This window comes from Fulvia fulva, chromosome 6 (assembly GCF_020509005.1).
Source record: "Fulvia fulva chromosome 6, complete sequence".
NCBI classification, from domain to species: domain Eukaryota; kingdom Fungi; phylum Ascomycota; class Dothideomycetes; order Mycosphaerellales; family Mycosphaerellaceae; genus Fulvia; species Fulvia fulva.
Window position 1 is genome coordinate 3,055,245 of NC_063017.1, and position 18,338 is coordinate 3,073,582.

The following is an 18,338-nucleotide window of genomic DNA, read 5'->3' on the forward strand; positions in this document are numbered from 1 at the left end:
GCTGGTACTGATTCGCGGGCCCTTGCGACTGCACTGGCGATGACCTTCTGTACTGGGTACTGTGCCGACTTGCCTAAGTAGGAGGTCCGTAGTCCCTGGATGTATAGGTCGATCGGCGGTATAGCGGTCTCGTGCTCAAGCATCCTCGTTGGTGTCGACTTATATGCCCCGGTGACCTTCCTTAGGCATTGGTTTTGGATCTTCGCTAGCGGCGCGACGAGTCCCTTCGATGGGCAGGCCCTCTCGCCTAAGGACCACACTTGGCTGCCATAGGTAAGGACTGGCCGTACAATAGCCGTATATAGAAGTCGTGACTGCCGGAAGTCCGCCCCCCATGTGGACGCAGTGAGCCTCTGGCATGATGCCATATTCTGTTCAGCTTTCCGTAATATTGCCTGTACGTGCTTCCTCCACCGTAGCGCCGGGTCCACCCATAGTCCGAGGATCCTGAGCTGATTTGCCGGGTTAGTCGTGTGCCCCTGTATCTGGATAGAAGCTTGCATATTGTGGAACCGTGGCCGGCGCGTAAAGTGTATCAGATTGTACTTTTCTGGGGCAAACCGAGCCCCGTGCCTCCTAGCCCAGTCCTCGCAGATCTTGTGCTTCTCTTCTAGTAGCCTACAGTTCTCCTCAGTCGAGGAAGACCACGCTAGGATGTTTGTGTCGTCTACGAAGCCGCTCGCAGCGGTGTTCTGGGATTCTAGGGCTGGGAGCAGCGTCGCCATAAAGAAGAGGAACAGAATAGGTGCTAGCGTTGAGCCTTGCGGGATTCCAGTGTGGACTGCTTGAAATGGGCTTCTGTACTGGCCGACCAGGATCGACGTACTGCGGTTTTGGAGGTAGGACCGTACGAAGTTGACAAGCCACTCAGGGAGTCCTTTCGACCTTAGGATGTAGAGAAGCCGCGGGTGTGACACGTAGTCGAAGGCTCCCGATATGTCTAGGCTAAGTAAGGAAGCCACCTTGTCCCTATTCTTATACCAGATGGCCTTTACCTGAGAGGTGATAAGTTCCATCGCGGATAGCGTCGATCGCTGTGGGCGCGCACCCATCTGGGTGTCCGGGAGTAGGGAGTGTTCCTCTGCCGCCTCGGAGAGTCTCGTTGCAACCAGCTTCTCAAGCGCCTTCCCAAGAGTGTTAAGGAGCGCAATTGGGCGGTACGACTTCACCTGCGTATAGTCTTCCTTCTGCGGCTTGCGTAGGACCACTGTCGTCGATTGTTTAAAAGCTATCGGGTGGTATCCGGTCTGTAGGCAGGCGTTGAAGATCGCTGCAACTGCTGGGGCTAGTTGATCTCTACACTTCTTTAGTAGCTCGTTTGGGATCCCATCCGGCCCCGGGGCTTTCTTCGCCGGCAACTTCCTCAGCACAGCGGTAACTTCTCCCTCGGACACCTCCTGTTGGACCGCGATGCTAGGGGCTAGGGGAGTAGAGCTGTTTATGTCGCTTAGATCAGCCTCGACTGGGGGTGGGAAGAACTTGCTAGCCAGTAGACGCGCCTTGGCCTCGGGGTCGCTAACCGGGCCACTAGGCGATTGTAGCGCTGGGATAGAGAAGGAGGGGCCCTGTGTAGGGTCCTGTCGGGCCCATTTCGCTAGCTTCCACATCCTCTCTGGCTTGCCGGCGATTTCTTCCACTGTGGCCCTCCAGCCGACTGCTTTCTCCCTCCGTATTATGGCTTTCTTCTGTTGGCATGCCTCCCTGTATACGTTCCAGGCCTCCTCGCTATGGCTGCTCGTCCACACCCGGCGGGCTCTCCTTGCTTCTCTTACTACCGCAGTGCACTCCGGCGTCCAGTATGGTTTGGACCATGTCGTTGGTTGGGCAAGCGGAACGTGAAGTGAGGTCGCTTTTCTTATTTCGTCTGTCAACCCCTGGACTGCTTCGTCTATCTCGTCTTTACTGTTGTATTGCTGCTGCGCGATCTGGACTAGCCTCTTGGAGTCATCGAGGTACGCCTGGATGTTGGCCCAGTGGGCCTTTCCCCAGTTTGGCTTAGGGGTTCTCGCTGGTGTGCGTTGTATCTGTGTCGCAATAGAGGTCCTGACTGGCATGTGGTCTGACGACGCCTCGAGTTCATGTTCGATCCCACAGTAGGTTACCGTGTGGTAGTGGCTATCTGAGATCCAGGAGAGGTCGATCGTGCCTTGGAGTCCCCCTCTCTTCCAGGTGCCCAGGTCCTTCGGGGTATTGAGGGCAATTGCGTTGCTCGCCATCAAGTCGAGTACTTCGTCGGCTATAGGGTGCGGCTGCATAAGGCTTTCCCAGGAAGGGTGGTGTATGTTGAAGTCTCCTACTACGATGTGGCACCCTTGTCTCTTGAGCGCACTGTCTAGGTGTCTGCAGACCCCTAGGTCGCGGCTAGACCTCGAGGCTGGCGGTTGCATGTATAGGTTGTGTATCCAGGTGCTACCCACGTGGAGGGAGGTAATATCGCCCCCGCCTTCTTCGTCTGCGTAGTACACTACCTCCCAGTCGGATTCTAGTATGTCCTTGCTGACATAGAAGCACGTGCGGGGTCTGCCGTCGCCTCGTAGGCATGTCGTGTAGCCTGGTGACTTGCAGGTCGTTGGTCTCTTATGGTGCGGGTTAATCCATGGCTCCTGGATTGCAAGGACGTGGTGGACGCGCGGGTCCGCCTCGTGTAGGAAATGGTTCTGGACTATATCCTTGCTATGGTTGACGTTATACTGGATGATGTTAAGCGTGTCGAGGCTAGTCATCGGCATCGACAATCATTTCCTCTGTATCGTCCTGTGTCCTACTGCCCTGTGCGTCCTGGTCTACGCCTATCGGCTGTGTACTAAAGGGGAGCCGGGCCTGGTTAGATTCCCTCGCCGCAGCTAGCAGAGCACGTGGCCTCCCGTACGCCCTAGGCTGCGCATCCTTTACATCGTTCTCGGCCCTAGGGCGCTTGTGCCCGACCGCCGCTAGTTGGTTCCGGTGTGGGCTAGCCTCACGGTCGCCGTAGAATCTTGGGGCGACGGTTCTGTTTGTGATTGCCTTGTTTTTCGCTAGTTTCCGCTGTGGGCATTCCGCACTATACGATGGGTGGTGCCCCGGACAGTTCGCGCACCGTCTCGTAGTCGATGTACAGTCCCTAGACATATGGTCTCCTGCACAGTTCGAGCAGGCCTGCTTGTTTGTGCACGTGTAGGTTTGGTGTCCATACTGTTGGCATTTGAAGCATTGGAGGACACGAAAGGATGAGGAGTGCTTTTCTACTGTCTTGAGGCTGTATTGCCAGACCAGGCCTTGTTCTATCGCTAGATCCGCCGCTTTCGCGTCTTGTAGCCATACTATTAGCGCCGAGGCCTTCTTGCCTTCTGGCCATTTCCTATGGAGCCAAGTCGCCTTCTGGATTGGAGAGTTAAGAGTGACCGGGTTGTCCTCTTGGAGAGCGCGTAGGTGACCCTGGTTGGTTGGGTCAAACTCCTTAGGCATGTCGTGGACTAGGATCGTGAATTGTTTCGTTGAGACCTTCGCTGATGCCGCAACCTTAGATGCCCACTGTGGCTGTGCCTCTAGGTGCCTCCTAGCAGTAGCAGAGCTAGTATAGATCTGTAGAGTGCCGTTAGACTGTTGGTTCACTGCGACCACCCCTGGTTGGTTAATTCGTTGGGCGAGCTCCTTGTTCGATAGCTTCGCAACTTCGGCCTGGTCTTCCTTTGCTGCAATGCGGATCGTAACTGCATCGTGCGTTGGGCGGGGGCCTGGTATCGATGCCGCGACCGATGCCCAGCTATGGGGGTGTTGATTCCGGGTGGCCTTGCTAATCGCCTGGGACGTCGTCCTCATTTCTTGTTGCCCTCGGTGATACGACAGTACAAGCGCCGTGCGTAGCTGAGTGATCATTACCTGTAGAGACCGGTAAGGGAGCTGATCGTTAGTTTCCATGCTTTTTGCGTCCTCTATAAGTTGCTGCCAGTTGTCTTGGGGGGGCTTCGCCTGTAGGGCCGTAGGCGCCGTTAGTACCGTAGCCTGGGCTGCCATTGCCTAGGAGTTGCCTAATGTAGCTAGGCACCTCCGCGGCGTTTGGAGCTGAAGAAACAGGGTGAAGAGAGCTTCAAGCTGTCCAGATTGAATGGGGTAGAACTCCCTCAGTCCTAGGGGCAGTGGCCTGCTTTTTATATCGTTGGAATGGCCTTGATAAGAGCTTTCGAATGTGTCGTGTTTTGGCGCAGAGATCGATCGATAATCTAGCCCTCCGTAATCACCTATATAATAAAGTATAGAACTATATATATATATATATTTCATTATGCTATTACAGAGCCTATTAGTCTATATAGCTATACTACCTACTTCTAGTTATAAAGAGAAAAGTCGTATTATAAAGTAAAAACCCCCTCTCCTCTCCTATATATTCTTAATCTTGCCTTCTTTTATACTTTCCTTATTAAGGGTACACTAGTATTATAGGCCTATCCTAATAACTACCCTATCTACAACCCCTTAACCTCCCGCCTCTTCTCTATCTACTCCTCCGTCCCGCTAGCTAGCGCGAACTATTTAAGAAAGCCCTACTATAGTATCTACTATACTATCCGTCTTACGTCTCGCTTATCCGTTACGATTAACTAGTAGTCGCGTCTTACTACCTTAGCTCTCTACTAGCCTCGTGCTTCTACCTATTACGGGCACCGTAGTATTATATACTCCGGGGTCTATAACTGGTAGTTATACTAGTATACTAGGCTATATACGTCCGGGACTTTCCTTCTATATAGGTAGGCCCTTAACCCGATATATTTGGACCTAATCTATATCGCAATACTTACTTCGGCCCTTATTAGGTTACGGTAGCGTAGGTAGTTATGTCTCTAGAAGGGGCGTAAGGCTAGGGGTCCTCGATTTAGTAGGGGATTCTCTTTATATTCCTATTCCTAAAGGTAGCCCGCTACCTACTCTACGAGGCTTTACGTCTTTACCTTATTACCCTTTTTCCTCCGTGCCTTTTCCTCCTCCTCCTTCCTCTCTAGCTACTCCTAGGTTCGCTTAAGGACTTTAAACGTATATAGGTTGTCTTGCTTTTAGCTTTAACGTACCCTAAGGCTAGGTAGTCGGTCGTACCTCTTAGCGATCTTCTCTATAGAGTCCCGAATAGCTTATTATACTAGATAATCCGCCGTCTTCCTAGCGTATTAGATCCTCATTCCCTTAATATAATATTTAATTAGGGGGGACCCTATCTCTACCTCCGCTACTCTCGTTAGCGTTATCTTATAGGCTCCTAGTATCCGTCTAAGGTTTGCGGCCTACGTCCGGTTTAGGGGTCCCTCTATCCGCTTCGGGATCGGTTTACCTACTCCTCCTATCCCCTATATCTAGGCCCCGTAGAGTATTACTAGTTTTACGATCGTCTTATATATAATCCTTACCTTATTAAACGTAGCTCTCTATATTAACGTTATAAGTCTAGTTATTATAGCCTCGTTAACCTAGGCTCTATTCTAGGCTTTCCTAATCTAGGGGTTCTAGCTAAGCTTAGGGTCTAACTAGATTCCTAGGACTTATAATTCGGGAGAGGGTTTCGTTACGTAACCCTAGATAGTTACCGTTACTTATATATTATAGTAGGTTCTTACCTTAGTAAAGTAGATAAGCTAGTACTTTTTCGGGGCGAAACGGGCGCCGTATCGACGTACCTATTCCTTGTATACCTCGTGTCTTTCTATAAGTAGCCGATAGTTTTCTTTAGTCGTCGTTAACTAGGCTAGGATATTCGTATCGTCGACAAACCCCGAGACCGACGTCTATAGTAAGGTAAGTAGTAGGATTAGGTCCGCTATAAAGATTAAGAAGAGGATCGGGGATAGTATTAAGCCCTAGGGGATCCCGTATTCTATATATATAAGGTTACCCTCCTTACGCTTCCTAAAGATAATCTACGTTATTCTCTCCTTAAGGAAGGAGTTTACGAAACTTATTATCTACCGCGGGATTCCTTTTTACCGTAGGATATAGAGGAGTCGCTCGTAGGAGACGTTATTAAATGTCCCTAAGATATCGAGAGATAATATTAATATAACCCTGTTCCGTCTATAGTACTAGAGACTATAAATCTGGTCGGTAATAAGCTCTATAGCCGTTAGGGTAGATCGTTTACTCCTACTACCTATCTATATCTCTAGGAGTAGGTTATTATCCTCGACGAGCTATAAAATTCTTACTACGACCTTCTCTAGTATCTTTCCGATTATATTTAGGAGTACGATCGGCCTATAGGACTTTAGCTTTATATAGATAGATAGATAGATATTTCATTAAGCTGTTGTAGTGCCCTTTGGCCTATGCAGCTATGCTATCTTGTTTTTGTATATATAGAGGGGAAACCGTGTTGGTGAAAACCCCTCCTCCTTCCCGCCTGTCTTTTCCTCCTCGTTGTCGTCTTAAATTTCCCTTGTTAGGGGTACGCTAGTGTCATGGGCCTGCCCTGATGACTACCCTATCTGCAACCCCCCTCGCTTCCGCCTCTTGTCTATCCACTCCTCCGTCTCGCTCGCGAGGCTAAACTGCTGGAGGTATCCCTGCTGTAGTATCCACCGAGAGATTCGGCGAATGTTGCCTTTGTCCCTAATAATTGACTTGTAGTCTCTCCTTCCCGCTTGGTGCCTCCAATTTCCCCTGCCTCTCGCCCACTGCGGGCATCGTAGTAGCATATGTTCTGGGTTTTGCGATGGGTAGCCACACTGGCAGGCTGGGCTATAGATGTCTAGTGCGCGTCTTCTGAACAGGTAGGCCCTTAATCCAATGTGTTCGGACCTGATTTGGATCGCTATGCTTGCTTCGGCCCTTGTCAGGTCCCTATATAGCTGGTAATTGTGTCTCTGGAAGGCTCGGAGCGCTATCGGGCCTGTTGTCTTAGGGGGCTTCCTTTTCCAGTCCTGCTCCCATAGGCAGCTCGCTATCTGTTCCGCTAGGTTTTGGGTCTTAGCCTTGCTCCCGCCGGCCTGGCGAGTCCTACGCTCCTCCTCCTTTCGTGCTAGCCATTCGGTGCTTGTCTGTACGGCCGTAAAGGTCGTAAGGTCATCCTCTTTTTGGCTTGTCCTATATCCTGCCCCTCTCCGGTAGCGGCTTTCTATCTTATTCTTTGCCTCCTGGATCGTGGTTTGTGCTAGGTAACCTGTCGTCTTTGCCGCGTATTGAATTCTCATTCCCCGGATGTACTGGCCGATTGGTGGTATTCCTGTCTCCATTTCTACCGTGCTTGTTGACGTTGTCTTGTATGCGCCTAGCACCCTACGTAGGTTGCCTGCCTGTGTCCTGTTTAGGGGTTGCTCTATCCGTTTCGGGATCGGCTTGCCTGCGCCTCCTGTTCCCCAAATCTGTGCCCCGTACAACATAGCTGGTCTGACGATCGCCTTATACATTACTCTTGCCTTGTCGAATGTTGCTCCCCATGTAGATGCCGTAAGCCTCTTTATCGAGGCTTCATTGACTTGCGCTCGACTCTGGGCTTTCTTAATCTGTACATTCCAGCTTAGCTTCGGGTCGAGCCAGATCCCTAGTACTCGTAGCTCCGCTGATGGCTTGGTCTCGTAGCCTTGGATTCTTACCGCCGCCTTCATATTATGGTGTGTTCTCGCTTTACTGAAGTGTATAAGTTGGTACTTTTCAGGGGCGAACCGGGCACCATGCTTCTTTGCCCACTCCTCGCATTTCTTGTGCCTATCTTCAAGGAGGCGACAGTTCTCTTCTGTCGAGTCTGACCAGGCTAGGATGTTTGTATCGTCTACGAACCCCGATGCTGAGGTTTGCGGAGAGGTGAGTAGGGGGATTAGATCCGACATAAATATTAGAAACAGGATAGGGGAGAGAGTAGATCCCTGAGGTATTCCAGTCTCTGCCTTCACCGGGTCGGACGTGTACCTTCCTAGGACTAGGTATGTCGTCCGTTCCTGGAGAAAGGAGAAGACGAACGACGTTGCCCACTGGGGGATGCCTTTCTGCTGTAGGATATGTATTAGCCTTTGGTGTGAGACGTTGTCGAAGGCCCCTGCGATGTCGAGGGATAGTAAGGACGCCGCTCGGTTCCTGCCGTAGTGCCAGAGGGTCTGGATTTGCTCCGTAATTAGCTCCATTGCTGTTAGTGTCGATCGCTGCAAGGAAGGAATCGTATTTAGCAAGCTAGCTACGAGATAAGGTGACAAGTCTTAACCGCGCTTTCCCACTCATCTAGCACCACCGTGTAGCCTCGTTTCGAGAGGTTAGCCCGGAGCAAAAGCTTCCCTCTACGCCCTCCCTCCCTGTTTGCTCCTTAAGCCAATATCCACCTCCATAGGCCTAAGCCCTTTAGTGCTCTCTATTGACCGACATGCGCATCCGTCCTCTCGGGCTGTACAGACAGTGTCAGCCGTCGCTGCCAGTGTACACCACGCCCCAGGTTTTGACGCCCTTCGCGTTACCGCAGCCTATCTCTAGAAAGCGGCCGTCCATGCCTCGCAGGTTTGCTCGGGGCACACACCACGCCGGGCAGCGTACTCCTTGCGTTTCCACCTACTAACCAATATGAAGTTCCTTATCACCCTGCCCTCGATCCTCCCCGATCACAGAACTAATCCACTTGCATTGTACGTCTTTTCCCCGTCCTAACAGCCGTCTTTTCCTTGCTCAGGCTATCGTCTTTTCCTCGTCGCAATCTACCATGTCAGACTAGGTGCGTTGTGTAGCGGGACAGGCAGTGCCTCAGGCAAAACCCTCGTTCCCATACCGGGTGTTCAACAGGCCCTTACAGGCTTCGTCGCGTGTCCACCTACCCACCGCATTGCCCGCTGGCAAACACCAGATTGTTTCGTAGTCCGCTCGACGCCGTTGCATAGTCCGCTCAGTTGTTGTTCTGTAGTCCGCTCGTCCAATGTTCGTCGCTCAGCCCGCTCGGTTTGCGGTCTCCGGAGGTGAAAATTCTGCACTCATACCAGAGGTGTCCTGTCGAGCGTATAGGCCACGGTTCCGCGCCCTTCTTACACGTAGAAAGAAGAGGGACTCGCTCCCGACACGAGTACACGCTCGTCGGATGGTTTTCATACCCGTTTTGCTGGTAGTCCTCTGTTCGCCGCGGCTTCGCCTACGCTACGCGCCCGTCGCGCCCACGACGCTCCAGCGTGAGAATACTTGGCTCTCTCGTAGCTAGACGAGAGGTTCGTAGCCGACACCACGTACAGGTGATTCTCGTCGTCGACCTTTAGCTTTATATAGTCTTCCTTCTATAGCTTTTTAGGACGACTATAAGGGACCGCCTAAACGGCCGTAGGTAGCACCCCTTACGTAGGTAAGCCGTAAATAGTTCGGCGAGGTATAGGGCGACTTCTTCTTTATATTCTTTAAGGAGGAGGTTTAGGATACCGTCGGGTCCCGGGGCCTTACGGCCCTTTAGCTTTCCTATAATCTCCTTTATCTCCTCCTCGCCTACTATCTAGTATATATCGAGTAGCTCCGGGTAGATCGTTTCCTCTATATCCGTTAGGTCGGCCGTTAACTATATCGTAAAGAAGTAGTCGGCAAACGCCTTCGCCTTCCCTTCCGGCGTTATCTATATTATGCCTATCGTATCCTAGATTAGGGGGAAGTGTAGTGTCCTATTCCCGTCTCCGGCCCTTACCTACTTTATAAGCCGCTATATCTACTCCGGGTTCTCTATTATAAGACCTATAGTTACCCTCTAGTCTTATTGCTTGTCTCGTCGTATTTAGGCCTTCTTTGCCTAACTTGCTTCCTAGTACTCGTCCTACGCTTCTTAGCTTTACTCCTTTGTCTATTTTCGCCTTGCCCTCCTTATGTCCTTGACTTTAGCTAAGTACTCTAGGGTCTAGAAGGGCTTCTAGTACTTCGAGGGCCTTAGTTCTAGTATATATTCCTCGGCCGCCTACTATATCGTCGTTGTTATCTATTCTACCGTACTATTAAGCTCGGCTTCCGTCTCCCCGATACTAGTGTCATTTAGGTACTATTTAAGTAGATTCCGGATCTCCTCCTAGGGAGCTTTTTTCTAGTTAAGGCGCCTTTTACCCCGAAGCTCCTCTTCTATCCCCGTCGCTATCGTTATCTAGATAGGGATGTAGTCTAACCCTACCTCTAGGTCAAGGTTAGGTCTATACTTTACTAGCCTTATTACTACGTCCCTCGATAGAAAGTATAGGTCGATAGTACTCGCGCTTGTTCTTATCTTCTACGTCTCTATACCCTTTAGGGTTACGAGCTCTATCCCTACTTTCCGTAATCTCTAGGAGCTTACTACCTAGATATACGTAAGGGGGGTGAATTCTAGACCCTACGTTAGGTAGTAGAGGTTAAAGTCGCCTAGGAGGATATAGTTTATATCCCCTTAGTCGAGTACCTAGTCAAGTCGTACTAGTATACCGAGGTCTCTACTCGTTTTTCCCTAAGGAGGAGGGTTATAGACGTTATATATCTTGAAAGGTCCTTAACTCGTAGTGATTTAGATAGTCGTAATGTCTCCTTAACTCCCTTCCGGGTACGAGATTACCTTCTAGGCGTCCGTACGTAATACTTTACTAACGTATATATATGTCCTTAGGGTATAGCCTATGCCTCCCTCGATAGCTATATAGTACCGTAGGTCGGTATAGGTAGTAGGTCTTCGAGTATATAGGTTTAGCTATAGCTCTTATATCGCTACGATATAATACCTTTAGTCGTCGAGTTCCTAGAGGAAGTAGAGTTGAACCTTATCCTTACTTTTATTAACGTTATACTATATAATAGTAAGGTTAGCTTATGTTAGTATTACGGACTAGCTAGGATAAGGTCTATTAGGGTGCTCGTTAGCTATATAGCTCCTTCGTTTATCGCGCTATCCTATTAGATTAGTTAGCGTTCGGTCGTTAGGGGGTGCCCGAAGATTCGTATCTATCTAGCTTTATTTGCCGCCCTCTATAGCCCCCTTAGGCATCCCGGCGGCGGGTAAGTACTCTACTATATATTTTGTATTACTTCGTCTATCCTTTTCCTCTTTACGGCCTTAAATCCTCTATACTAGGAATTACCGAGCGTTAGTATAGAGTACCTCGCCGGAGTTATTATCCTAGCCTAGCGGGTCTTTTCTTGCGCTACTATCCTTATAGGGCATTAGTTCGAGTATACCGGATATTTACGGCCGTAGTACGCGTACCTTGATTCCTCCCGTAGGTATTATTTCCCCTAATACGGTCCTACGTAGTATAGGTACTTAGGAGTCTTCTCGGTATACTTTAGCGCGATATGGCCGTATTATTAGTAGTTAAAGCATTAGAGCACTCTGTAGCTACTCTTATATATCTCCGTATCGAGGCGTTTATATTACTAGAATAGTCCTCCTTCTAGGACCTAGTTCGCTTATTCCGCGGTAGCTATCTAGACGATTAGAGAGGAGTACGTCTTAGTAGCTTCGACGTTCTTGTTTAGCTACGCTACTTTAGTAAAGCGTACTCCCGGTAAGGTGTTCTAGTTCTATATCTAGAGTAGGGCGAGGTCGTTCTCTACCCTAAAGGTCCTTAGTACCCTATAGGCTATTACCGTGAACTACTAGTAAGAGACCTTTACCGACCTCGCTACCTTAACTATCTAGTCCTTAAGGGTCTCGAGCTTTTATCGGTCTGTCTCCTATACTATAAAGAGGCGTATTACTCCTCTAGGCTCGATTTTAGCTCCTACTATCTCCTTCTAGCTAATTCTATCTACTAGCTCCTTGCTTATTAGGCCCTCTAGCTCTCGCTTCTCCTCCGGGTCCGTAACGTATACCCTAATAGCGTTGTTTGTCCTTTAGGTCTATAGGTTAGGGGAGTTAGCTACTACGTTTGCCTATATAGGAGTATACTAGGTAGTAGCTTTCTATATTATCTACTAGATTGCTCTCGGGATCTAGTATTCAAGTACCTTAAGGGCTCCGAGAAGTTAGGCGATCGTGTTCTTATATACCCTAGCTAGGCGCTTATCTACTTCGAGTATCTCTTAAGCCTCTTTATAGAGGTCCTTCTATATAGAGGTTTAGTTAACCCGGAGGGGTGGCTTGCTCTATATTTATAGTTGCGGTTACTATAGCTATTACTAGTTTAGCTATTATTACTTGCTATACTATTACTAGCTTAGTAGTAGTGTATTTTATGTCTATTTTTAGTAGGCGTAGGTTTCCCTTACAAGTTACTTAATACTCGCTAGCTAGGCTTCTAGTCTAGAGTCTATGTCTCTATTTCGCCTTTTCCTTTTCAGGAGGACTAGCGGGCGGCCGTTTAGGCTATAGCGTAAGGTCTTATAAGTATTCTATATATTACGCGAGCTATATACGTTAAGGGTATATAGTAGGTCTATAGTAAATTACTAGTATAGCTTATAATCTAAGTCAGGCAATATTCTAGCTAAGTTCTAGCTAGTCTAGAAGGGGGCTTAGGGCCGTAGGTTAAGGTATTTATATAGTATATCGTATCGTAATAGAGTCCTTATAGCTTTCTTTCTAGTCGATATAGGAGAGCTCGCCTAAGTTATCGAACTCTTTAGGATAGGGAAAACGTTAGTCGGTTTAGGCGGCGAATATTATAGTATTATTAGTACGGGCTACTAAGGGTACGAGAGAACTAGCGCGGGTAGTACGGTTATAGGTACGGGCCTAATAGCCGCTACCTACTAGAGTCTAAGAACAACGGGTACCGGCTTATAGGAATCCTTCTAGACTAGTAGTCTACTATTTCTACTACTACGACTATTACTAGGGTCGTAACTACTTAAGGAAAGTGAGCGGGCGGTCTCGCTCGCTTAGTAAGGCGGTAAGCCGGGCTTATGTCTTAATTTACGAGATCTTAGTGTCCTAATATATAATCTTTGCCTTAAGTTAGTCGACTTCGTCCTCTACTTACTCGAGATAGCTATTAGTAGTATTAATAGATAGATAGATTTGTCATTCCCCTATTCTAGGACTCTATCCGGCCTATATAGGTATATATCTATTGTTATATACAAAGGGAAACCCGAATAGGTAAAAGCCCTTCCCGCCCCCGACTACTCCTTATCTAGATTAGCTTTCCCCCTAAACGTGCGTAGTCTATATCACTACCCTATTAGCCCCCGCTCCTAGTCGGTCTTCTCGCGCTACGTCGTGCCCTCTCTTCCTATACTACTCCTACTAGGCGGTACTGTTCTAGCTAGCCCTTCTCTAGTATCTAGTTCGTAATACGCCTTAGGTCCTTAGCGTTATTAAGAAGTGCCCTAATCGTCCGGTTCCTCGCCTTTACTATCCACTCCCCCCTTCCTAGCGACTACCTCGGACAGACGAGGAGTACGTACCGTACGTTCTAGGAGCAATAGCCGTAGGGGTAGCTAGTATTCGTGTATCCTAGAACCTTCCTCTATAATAGGTACCCCTAGAGGCCGATGTGTTCGCTTCGTAGTTAGGTTGCTATACTACTCTATACCCTTATAAGGCGGTAGTAGATAAGCTTCGGGTAGTACTTGACCGCGGATTTCGTAGCTAACTATTCCTTAGGTTGTCCCGCTAGCTAAGGGCGCCGTAGAATCTTAGGGCGACGGTTCTGTTTATGATTACCTTGTTTTTCGCTAGTTTCCGCTATAGGCATTCCGCGCTATACGATAGGTAGTGCCCCGGACAGTTCGCGTACCGTCTTATAGCCGATATATAGTCCCTAGACATATAGTCTCCTATATAGTTCGAGTAGGCCTACTTGTTTATACACGTATAGGTTTAGTGTCTATACTATTAGCATTTAAAGCATTAGAGGACACGAAAGAGTAAGGAGTACTTTTCTACTATCTTAAGGCTATATTGCTAGATCAGGCCTTGTTCTATCGCTAGATCCGCCGCTTTCGCGTCTTATAGCTATACTATTAGCGCCGAGGCCTTCTTGCCTTCTAGCCATTTCCTATAGAGCCAAGTCGCCTTCTAGATTAGAGAGTTAAGAGTGACCGGGTTGTCCTCTTAGAGAGTACGTAGGTGACCTTAGTTAGTTAGGTCGAACTCCTTAGGTATGTCGTAGACTAGGATCGTAAATTGCTTCGTTAAGACCTTCGCTAATACCGTAACCTTGGATGCCTACTATAGCTATACCTCTAGGTACCTCCTAGCAGTAGTAGAGCTAGTATAGATCTATAGAGTACCGTTAGACTGTTAATTCACTACGACCACCCCTAGTTAGTTAATTCGTTAGGCGAGCTCCTTGTTTAATAGCTTCGTAACTTCGGCCTAGTCTTCCTTTACTATAATACGGATCGTGACTATATCGTACGTTAGGCGGGGGCCTAGTACCGATGCCGCGACCGATGCCTAGCTATAAGGGTATTGATTCTAGGTAGCCTTACTAATCGTATAGGACGTCGTCCTTATTTCTTGTTGCCCTCGGTAATACGACAGTATAAGCGCCGTATATAGCTAAGTAATCATTACCTATAGAGACCGGTATAGGAGCTAATCGTTAGTTTCTATACTTTTTACGTCCTCTATAAGTTGCTACTAGTTGTCTTAGGGGAGCTTCGCCTATAGAGCCGTAGGCGCCGTCTATACCGTAGCCTAGGCTACTATTACCTAGGAGCTACCTAATGTAGCTAGGTACCTCCGCGGCGTTTAGAGCTAAAGAAACAGGGTGAAGAAAACTTCAAGCTGTCCACCCTAATAGTAGGATATAGCCTCGAAGACAGTTACCTTCGGTAGTAGAATAGGCGACTTCGTCGTCGTATAACGATAGCTCCGTAGGTATATAGCCCCTTAAATAATTATCTAGCAATATATTATCGTCCTAGTAGTATTAATATAGCCTACTAGCTTATCGGTAATCTTCTTATAGTATTCCTTAGTTACGGCGTCGTCTAAGGCTATTTATAGTATCTAGAAACGGGCCTTAGTATCTTCCTAGGATGTCTAATATATTATAGTATTACCGCCTTACGAGGGTATAGAGTAGTATAGCAACCTAACTACGAAGTAAATATATCGGCCTCTAGGGGTACCTATTATAGAGGAAGGTTCTAGGATATATAAATACTAGCTACCCCTACGGCTATTGCTCCTAGAATATACGGTACGTACTCCTCGTCTATCTAAGGTAGTCGCTAGGAAGGGGGGAGTAGATAGTAAAGGCGAGGAACCGGACGATTAGGGTACTTCTTAATAACGTTAAGGACCTACGGCGTATTACGAACTAGATACTAGAGAAGGGCTAGCTAGAACAGTACCGCCTAGTAGGAGTAGTATAGGAAGAGAGGGTACGACGTAGCGCGAGAAGACCGGCTAGGAGCGGGGGCTAACGGGGTAGTAACATAGACTACGCACGTTTAGGGGGAAAGCTAATCTAGATAAGAAGAGGTCGGGACGGGAAGGGTTTTTACCTATTCGGGTTTTCCTTTATATATAACAATAGATATATACCTATATAGGCCGAATAGGGTCCTAGAACAGGGGAATAACAAATCTATCTATCTATATTATAGTATCGGCTTATATCTTATCTCGCTCGGTCGCTATATCCTATCGGTCTTTGAAGACGACATTATATTCTTCTTAGAGCTTCGCGAGTTTAGTATCGACTTGATCGCGTTCCTCGCGATAGCGTCGTACCTAGGCTCGGAAGTAGTCGAGTATAACCTTCTAGTAGGCGTACCTATCTATAGTACTCTTACCCTTAAGATATATAGTATTAGGCCGTAAGGTGACTACCCTCTTAAATACTTTAGTATCGGCAACCTTATAGTTTATTAGATCGTACTCGAAGTCTATATCGTCGAAGTCGATCTAGTCTATACGAGGAGGCGCTATACTATTAATAAACTATATAAAGTCGATGCCTTTACTATCGTCCTCGTAAGACAAGAGACGAGTGTATTCGATATCTAGTTATACTAGCTTCTTATTCTCTACCCTACTACCCTCGTATCGTATTAAAGACTAAGGCGTATTATTAGTTATAGAAATTTGTAAATTAGGTATATAAAGATAAGAGAGAGTAGACCTACCTATACCGAACGGCGGTATGTCCCTACCTGTTCTATTTCCTTACTTATAATATATCCTACTTACGCGGTCCGGATATATACTATCGCTAAGGATCGAGTTGAGCTAGTTCTAAAGTTCTAGGTTCTAAGGGTCTCCGGTTAGTAACTCGGCTAAGATAGAGGGCGTACGATATAGGTACTACTATCGCTAAGTAGCGGCGGTAGGTCGTATACTTAAAGGTCGTAGAGGAGGGCGTCGAGAGGCCTCGTTAGCGTTCTCTATTATTACAAATTGATCGTACGGTCTAGTACTATCGTACTATCTCGGGCGGTCTCGGTATTATACGTAGAGGTTAGCTCTCTACTCGTAAGAAGGCGTAACTAACTATTACGGGCGAGAGTACTATAATAGGGTCGGGCAAAGATATATATAGTTACGTAAGCTATCTAAGAGAGCGCGAGAAGCGCGAGAAGATAAAGTCGCGAATCGAGCTAGCGGGTACTAGCGGCCGCTAGCGCGCGGGCGTACGGCCGACGATACTATATTACGAGGCAGTTCGTAAAAAGGGCTATCTCGTAATACTATTAATAGAAATACTTAGCTACTAGTATATCTTCTTTCCCGAGATAGAACAGATATATTACTACTTAAAGGAGGATCCTACGACGTATTATACGTTCGTAGAAGAGATCTAAAGTATCTAAATGCCGGGCGTAATAAGCTTCCTAGGACGACTTACTAAAATATAAGTAATAGGTATAGTAGAACTATATACTATTAGCTAGTAGGCGATAGGATAGTAAGTAAAGTCTATACTCTATACTCGCTACTACTAGGTCGAGGACTTAATACCCGTATAGATATTAACTATTAACTAGACGCGTATTAGGATAGAACTAAGGCCTAGGCTATAGTAGTATTATAAGGGTAGCTATAGGCGCGCTAATAGACGTAGTAACTAAGCTATTGGTAAATATATCTATAAGCTAGGCTCGTAGACTATCGTACTATAGACTAGTACGGAATATATAAGAGTAACTATCGCGAGGTAAGAACTTCTAGATTAGAATATAAGTCTAGGTATCTACGAAGTTATCTAGCGGCTTAGTAAAGTACCTCGCTCGTAGTATAGTATACTCGTACGCCGTACTTTATCTATACTAGTCGCTACTTTAGTATCGAGGATCGGTTATCGACGAGCCGAAATAACCGGCCGCCGCTCTATCTACCTTAGCTCGTATTAAGCGCTAGATATTAATCGTCGTTTTGTCGGGCTCGCGTCCGTTCGACTAACCCTATATATTATAGGGGGCGCTACGATAAAGGTAGTAGTAGAAAGTTACGTCGTTTTTATACGCTATATAGCGGTTACTCTCGGTAGGGATAAGACTCTCTAGGTTATATTAAGTACTATATATCGATATAAACTAGACCTAGCAAACTTACTATCTAGCGTATTATTAAAGCTCTAGCGGAATACGTAGGGTATTAAGTCCTATACGTAGCTAGTACAATACCCGAGCTCTTTAAGTTATAGATTAAATGTTTCTATAGGTAGGATCTTCGTAGCCGACGTATAGCGGCTTCTAGAAGCTATAGCTCGTCAAAAGATTAGAATATTACGTACTTCCGGGCGGATCTAAAGACACTACGTATATTATCTAGAATTAAACCGTAGGGTATCTAAGTCGAGCGCCTTATCGATACCTTCTATAACGTAGTCTTTAATCACTAAAGTAAGGAGTAGTATTAAAGGGTAACGCTACCGTTTCGTAGGGTCTTCGTTTAGAATAGCGATCTCTCTATAAGCTACGTTAGTATAACGCTATAGTCCCTTAACGGCCGCTTATATTTTATTATCCTAAGATCTATATCCTTTACGATTATAGAGACTAATACGAGTAGTAAACCTCGTAATACTATACTACTCTAGGTAGAGAGATATAGTAAAGTCCTTCTATAGTAGGCCCTAGCTCGCCTAAGAGAACCTATTACTCTCTATTATCTCGCCGGTACGTAGACCTATATACTAAAGAAATAAGATACCGAGCGCTAGTTATATACGTATCTAATACCGCGAGTATTTATACTTATTATAGAGCTATAGGAATTGTAGTAGGTCCGTAACTACGCTAGTATTAGCTATAAGACGCGCTATTACGGCTATAGAGAGTCCTTTACTCTATCTGAGGTTATATACGATTACCTTAGAGTTTCGAGAGTTAGAACGGCTACGGAGAGTCGTTTATATTAACTTACTAAGTCTACCTCTACTAAGTCTTCTTTCGTATATTTATAGCTAGTATAGGCCTCGATATTACGCCGTAGGTAATCCTAATTACTCTTTAGGGTCTTTATAGTAATCTTGTCGGATAGTAAGCCCTTTTTACGCTAAGTGTTTTAAAGG